This window comes from Aquarana catesbeiana, linkage group LG01 (assembly GCF_042186555.1).
Source record: "Aquarana catesbeiana isolate 2022-GZ linkage group LG01, ASM4218655v1, whole genome shotgun sequence".
Classification (NCBI taxonomy): Eukaryota; Metazoa; Chordata; class Amphibia; order Anura; family Ranidae; genus Aquarana; species Aquarana catesbeiana.
The window spans coordinates 497,798,398-497,804,602 of record NC_133324.1 but is presented as its reverse complement, the minus strand read 5'-3'; the positions used below and the strand labels follow the sequence as shown (position 1 = coordinate 497,804,602).

Below are 6,205 nucleotides of genomic sequence, written 5' to 3'. Positions count from 1 at the left end.
GTTACTACGAGCACCCCTAGGGCTACCAGCCCCAGAGGGCACAGACACCGTGGACTCTCTGCCTTCCCAGCTCATGGTCAGACGACGTAGATCCACTCAAATCAGGAGGAACTGGGCTCTTACAGTTTTCCCAGGAGAATTACTCTCGGGCCCCGACAGCCTGCAGGCACCTCGATTTCTGTTCCAGCCGGTACTAGCCTTCCAAGCCCCCATCACTCCAGCAGGTGAACATAGCCAGCCACTCAAGCTCAGGTTAAGCCAGAATGACAGCACAATACCCCTACCGGACACTGATAAGAACAGATACTACACTTGATCTTAGGCAAAAGGCAGAGAAGCAATAGGTATGAGTCATGCCAGGAGAGGCAGTCAGGTGGAAGATGGAGATGGAGTGCTGAGGAGGTTGTGGGTGGTCCTTGAGGGTGCCCCCTAGTCTGGGGGGTGGCCTCGGGCCTAGGGCTTGGGTGCTGGAGGGATTCTCTCAAGACACACAGAGGGGTCCTGTCCAGAGGCACAGCAGCAAGAGTGAGGACAGCGGGAGCCAGCTAGCACATCCGGGAGATCTCCAGGGAGAAGACAGCCAGGTGACTGGTGAGTGAGACAGTCTGGGAGGACTCTGGGAAGTAGCCAGGAGGGCTTGTGAAGGGGTCAGCTGCAGCCAGGTGAGCTGGCAGTGCCTGAAGAAGTGGTGCTGGGATCAGTAGCCACAGGAGGGTAGCTGGACACTGGAATTTTCTCTACACACAAAAGAGGCCTATGGTCCCTGCCTGTAAAGGGCTTTTGCTTAATCTGGCTGAAAGCCTGGCCAGATTTACCAGTGTTCCAGCTGGGTCTGAGTTGTTCTGCAAGCAAGTGATGTGCTGGAGGAAGAGGAGTGTATGAAGTTGTATCAGTCAAGTGGGCATCACATAATACCCCTATCCCCATCCAAGTATATTAACACATAAATAAAATACAGAACATAGTTGCTGGACTGTTTCCTGTCTCAAGTGATCTTGTGGAAATTCAGTGTGCCTGTCCCGGTGATGGATCCCTATTCACCAGCGGCTCCTACGGGGGATGCTCTACATATGCAGTTACAGTTCACCTACTCTGGGTTTATACAACACCAAACTTTTTTAGCCTCTCCACTGCTAGCCATGGTGTGACTATGATTCGGGGGGGGGGGGGATGGGGGGCAAAAGAAGTAGGAGATGTTTCTCTGCTACTGCTGCTCATTAACATAGGGGTTGACTTTGTCAATTCCACAGAATTCCAGAACCCCACCGTCTGTAATTCCAGAACCCCAACACTTAATGTTAAAGCACCCGATACACAACCTGCACCTTCATATATGGGGAGGCTGACATTGCACATGAGTACTCCAATCTAAGTACCACGTGTGTATAGCTAGAAATTTGAAGCCACGTTCACCACACAGCTGTAGTTACCAACTGTATATAATTCCTACATTTTAAACACATGCTTCTGGAAAAATGTGTATTCAGTGCATTTTTAGATCTGACAATCACTACAATATAATAATAAAATCCACCTTTTTCCAACATATTGGATTCATTCTGTTCCATGTTTTCATTTTGTTTGAGATACCTAATTAGGAGTACTTGTTAAACCACATTTTATGATCATTTTTGTCAACATTCCACTACCTCTTTTTACTAGCCTTTCAAAATATAATTGTGCATGGCAGAGCTAGTATCACTAGATTAACAAAGTGGTTTTTAAATTGTTGGCAGGTATGTATATTGCATAGCATTGCCACGCTTTGCATATGACTCCCAATGCTAGAATGATTCCAGCAGGTAGGGGGAGTGATGAGAATAAAAACAATAGGCACTAACCAGCCTATGCTTTCCAGCTATGAGAGCATTTTATATGAGAGAATTTGTTTCAAAAATGTAGTGCTATTATTGTACAGTGTATCTAAAAAAGAATATGTCCAATTTCCCTTCAGTTATGTGATTAATTCAGGACATCTGTAAAGCTTGACTGAGCAGTATATTAGAAGAATGGAATTGTGAAGGAATAGCTGTAAAGGACAAGTGGATTTGTATTTGAAATATTTTTACTGTTTAATAACATGTATTCAGTGGGAACGGCACAATATTTTTCAATAAATTTTTCTTTATATAGACATTTGTGGACTACAGGGGGTCCCCTACTTACAAACATCCGACTTACAAACGACTCCTACTTACAAACGGAGGGAGACAACAGGAAGTGAGAGGAAATCTACCCCTAGGAAGGGAAATTCACTCCTGTAAGCGTTAATATGGGAAAAAGGTGTCTCCACTGATGCTTTATCACCTATCCTTATTTCCCTAATAACCCCAAATTTTCAAAATCCAATTGTCATTGGGACAGAAAGTGAGGTGAAATCTTCTGAACAGGGGCACAGACAGCAAAGCAAATGTTACAGGGGTGATAACCCTTCCCTATGCTATCTACAAAACTTAAAAATAGATTTTTTGGCTGGAGCTACACTTAAAAAATGTACCTGTTCCGACTTACAAACAGATTCAACTTAAGAACAAACCTAAAGTCCCTATCTTGTTTGTAACCCAGGGACCCCCTGTATATCTAAAACAAACAGTGAAGACACATTGGACATTTTAAATTAAGCATAAAAAATAGATATGGTGTTGCATATAACCGACTAAATTCCACCACTTATTTTTTTTAGCAGATATACTTTATTGAATATATCAAACAGCTAAGTGCATTTGATAGAAAGTACAGATCGTTATCATGTAATGTGTACATGAGTAACATACATATGAAAAACAAATGTTTTACATTGTAGAAACATATAGCTTGTAGCCATTTTCCTCTTACTTGATCTGTGTCTGGTCCCCTTCTCCGTGTTGATTGGCCATGCAAACCAGAGTGCAAAAGAATTGTACATTTTTTAATATTGCTTTTGCAAAAGTGTGTTGCTCTGTCGTGGTTTTAAAAGGGTTTTCTGTCACCCAGGGTTTTCAGTTAGGCAGGTTTAAGGGGCTCCAGGGTGCTTGTTTCATTTGTAGCAAACTGTTTTTTCAGTTTCCTCAGTCGTTTGATAAAAACCCAGTTTGGTACCTGATGGTACAGGTGTTAACACATGTTATAGTCTGAGACCTGACAGGTTGTCTGCTTTTTAGATTGGGGCTCAACCCTCCTGAGGCATCAATGCAGTTGCAAGGGAACATCCAGAGGTGCGCAGTCTACAAGGTGCAGAAGAGCAGATGAGCTGAGTCTAAGCAGCTGGGTGAGTTGGTCTGTGGGATCAGACCTACAGTAAGGCCTAGACTTAAAGCCTGAATTAGTCATGTGACAAAAGTGAGCTAGGAGGCTGAAGTTGTCTGTTTTTACATTTTCAGTGATGGTGGAAACCCCTGCGAGGGCTACTGATTTTGTGTGAACATGTCTTTCTTTTTAAAAATAGTGGGCCAACCAGCCTTAAAAAAACTGCATTGCTGGAGTGGACTGAACTCACTAGGAAGCACTAACACGGAGCTAAACAACCCCCAAACATCACAAGTTGTGGTCATATGCGGGGAACAGTACTCAAATTCTATGGGTGTTCGTGCCAACTATGGGTTCAGGCCAGAAACTGTCTGTGATCTGCAGTGTGCAGCAGGTAGTGTACCTGCAATGAACTGTGAAAAAAGTCCATGGTATGTGGCTGGAAATTATGTGTCCAATTGTGATCGCCAGGCAAGAGAGTCAGACAGTTTTCCCAGAATGCTGTGGAGTGGTGTCAATGCCTGCTCGCGGCAGTGAACCCAGTAAATGGAGAAGAGTGGGCTGATGTCCATAACAACTCTAGACCAAGGGTGCCAAAAGTAAGACAGCCTCCAGTAGAGGGAACCTGGACAAAATGTATGGGCATGTCTGTTGCCTGCATTGTCATGAATGGGGGCATGCAAAAGCCCATTGTCTCTTGTCCTTAGACATAGTTCAGGGTCAACTGATAAGGAAGAGGACCATGCCCTGGACTAAGTCAAGTGGAAAAGCCCACTCTAAATGCTTGGAGAGAGTGAGAGGCTGACCAGAGACAATGGCCGAGTAGGGTCACCCATAGCTACACAGAGGAGACCATTCAGACTGTCTGTGAGCCATGGGGTATGCCTGACAAGAGTCATGGAAGATGACGTTTGGAGGAGTTAATCACTTCAGTAATAGAACGCCAGCAAGCTTCTGCTGAAAGGATGCGGTCTCCCCTAGCAGTGGATAAAAGGATGTCGCCTACCCAGAGGAGCTACCAAGGAAATGTGTTCAGCATCCAGCACCCTCCATGAAATATGGGCAAGGTTGTGGTAACAAAATGTTTGCCACTACCCCTGGCAACAGGAGTGAAGATCCTGTTTGGCTTACAGGGGATGCTAGGGAATGTATGGAGCCTTTGAGGTTGGTGGTGGCTTTTTCCAGTGACCACAAATGGGAATTGGTCGATGAAGGCGTCGTGGAGGAGTGGTTGAAGCGGCTAAGCGCTGGAAATGGTGCTGTCCTACTGCACCAGTGGGTAGGTCATTCTTTTCTGATATTAATGACTCAAATGCTACAGTAAATGGTAACATTGACTGTGAGAATGTCCACTGGGAAGCAGGAATGACCCCTGTTGGGAAACCTGCAGAGTTCACTTGCTGATGTATAGTGCCCTGGACAATGGGAAAGCAAGGGGTAATGTGAAATGTGTTTTATGCATGTGACTGAGCTGATTCAGCAGAGTGCTGAGGCATATTTGACAGGGATAACCACACAACCATGTCTGGTATAGTAGTGGTGTCTCTGGAAACCTCCCAGGAGCTTGCAGTGTCCAGTGTTTTCTCGGGGCAACTGCGTAGTCGCCCTGATGGGCTAGTGTGTTTTTCATAAGGTGGAACAGAGGTCACCTGCACCTTATAAATGGAGTGTGTTGGTGCAGTCTGTTAACACTGAAAATGTTCAGGAAATGATTGGGTAACTACAGCCTGCTGAAAGTACAAGCACCACCAGAAGGTGGTAAAAGTGGTGTATTGCAACCTACTGTGGGAAAACAATGTTTCCCCACAGTCTGACATGATTCACAATAACTTGTGCAATGGATCTGCAATTAAACACTTCTGTTCATATGTGTCTCCTAAGGCAAATGAATCGGTGCTGTGGAGTACCGGCAAATGGAGTGCATATACAATAGATTGGGATAATTGGGCCAAAAGCCTAATCGCAATGACATTAGGTGGACATAGTTTCTGCTGTGCTAGCAGGAGGTTCAGCAGAACAGCCTGTGGCTAAGAGCGCGGTGGCTGCTGCAGAGGTTAACCCTCAGAGCATTGTTATTTTGGCAATGAATAATAATTTGAGACACCCAGCAAATGTTATTTTGGGACCTGACCATAAAAAGGTTGAGATCTCCTGCATTAGTCTAACTTGGTAGCTCAGCACTCCAAGAGGCATATACTATACTTTACAGCCCAACACTAGACAAAGCTTTTTTTTGTATTTTATTTTTTTTTCATTGTTTTAGTGCATCGCTGGTACAGGAAATCATAATAAATCTCCCCAATGATACAGGCAACAATAAAAACTTGATAGATCTAAATCTCACCCACTCTATTTAAACAAAAGAAACATGTTTTATTGGCTTTAATAATCCAGACTTCTCATATCATCTAAATAATATGTGCAGGTGGCAAGATGTTTGCTATAGTGGATTTTGGTTAGGTGCTATTCTTATTACGAAGTATGTAAATGCAAAATTGATACCTGTGTTGTTGTACTTAATGATTTTTATTAAAACTTCAAAATCTGCAGGTAACAAAAAACTGCCAAAGCACAATAGCCAAAGAAAAATGTGCGCATAGCACACAGAGGTTATTTGTATTTTCATTCATTGGTCATGTTCTCTGCTCAGCTAGGTATGTTTAAAAAAAGATGTATACATTTTTTTTCCCTCATAAGCCTGTGTATCTGCTAAAACCATTATTCCTGTAGTCTGTTGATGTCAACAGCAAATATGTTGTTTATCCTTTTGCTTTTCCTTAGCCTTATTTTCCATTATTTTATTTACCTTTTTCCCATTGTAATTCAATAATGACTTATCGTCAAATCTTTCCTAGAAACCATTATTTCTCAAAGCTGCAGGCACATACTCCCTCTGCTAATCCACTCTTTGCCCAAGGGCATATGCTGCATCACCTCTTCCTGTGTGCCTAGAAATATCGGTTTGTTTTATACACCAGTA

General features: G+C 43.4%; 1 pseudogene; it reads right to left on the bottom strand.

Moving 5' to 3' along the window:
• Positions 1–219: 219 nt before the first annotated feature.
• Positions 220–342, bottom strand: LOC141124403 (U2 spliceosomal RNA; annotated as a pseudogene).
• Between the last annotated feature and the right edge of the window lie 5,863 nt (positions 343–6,205).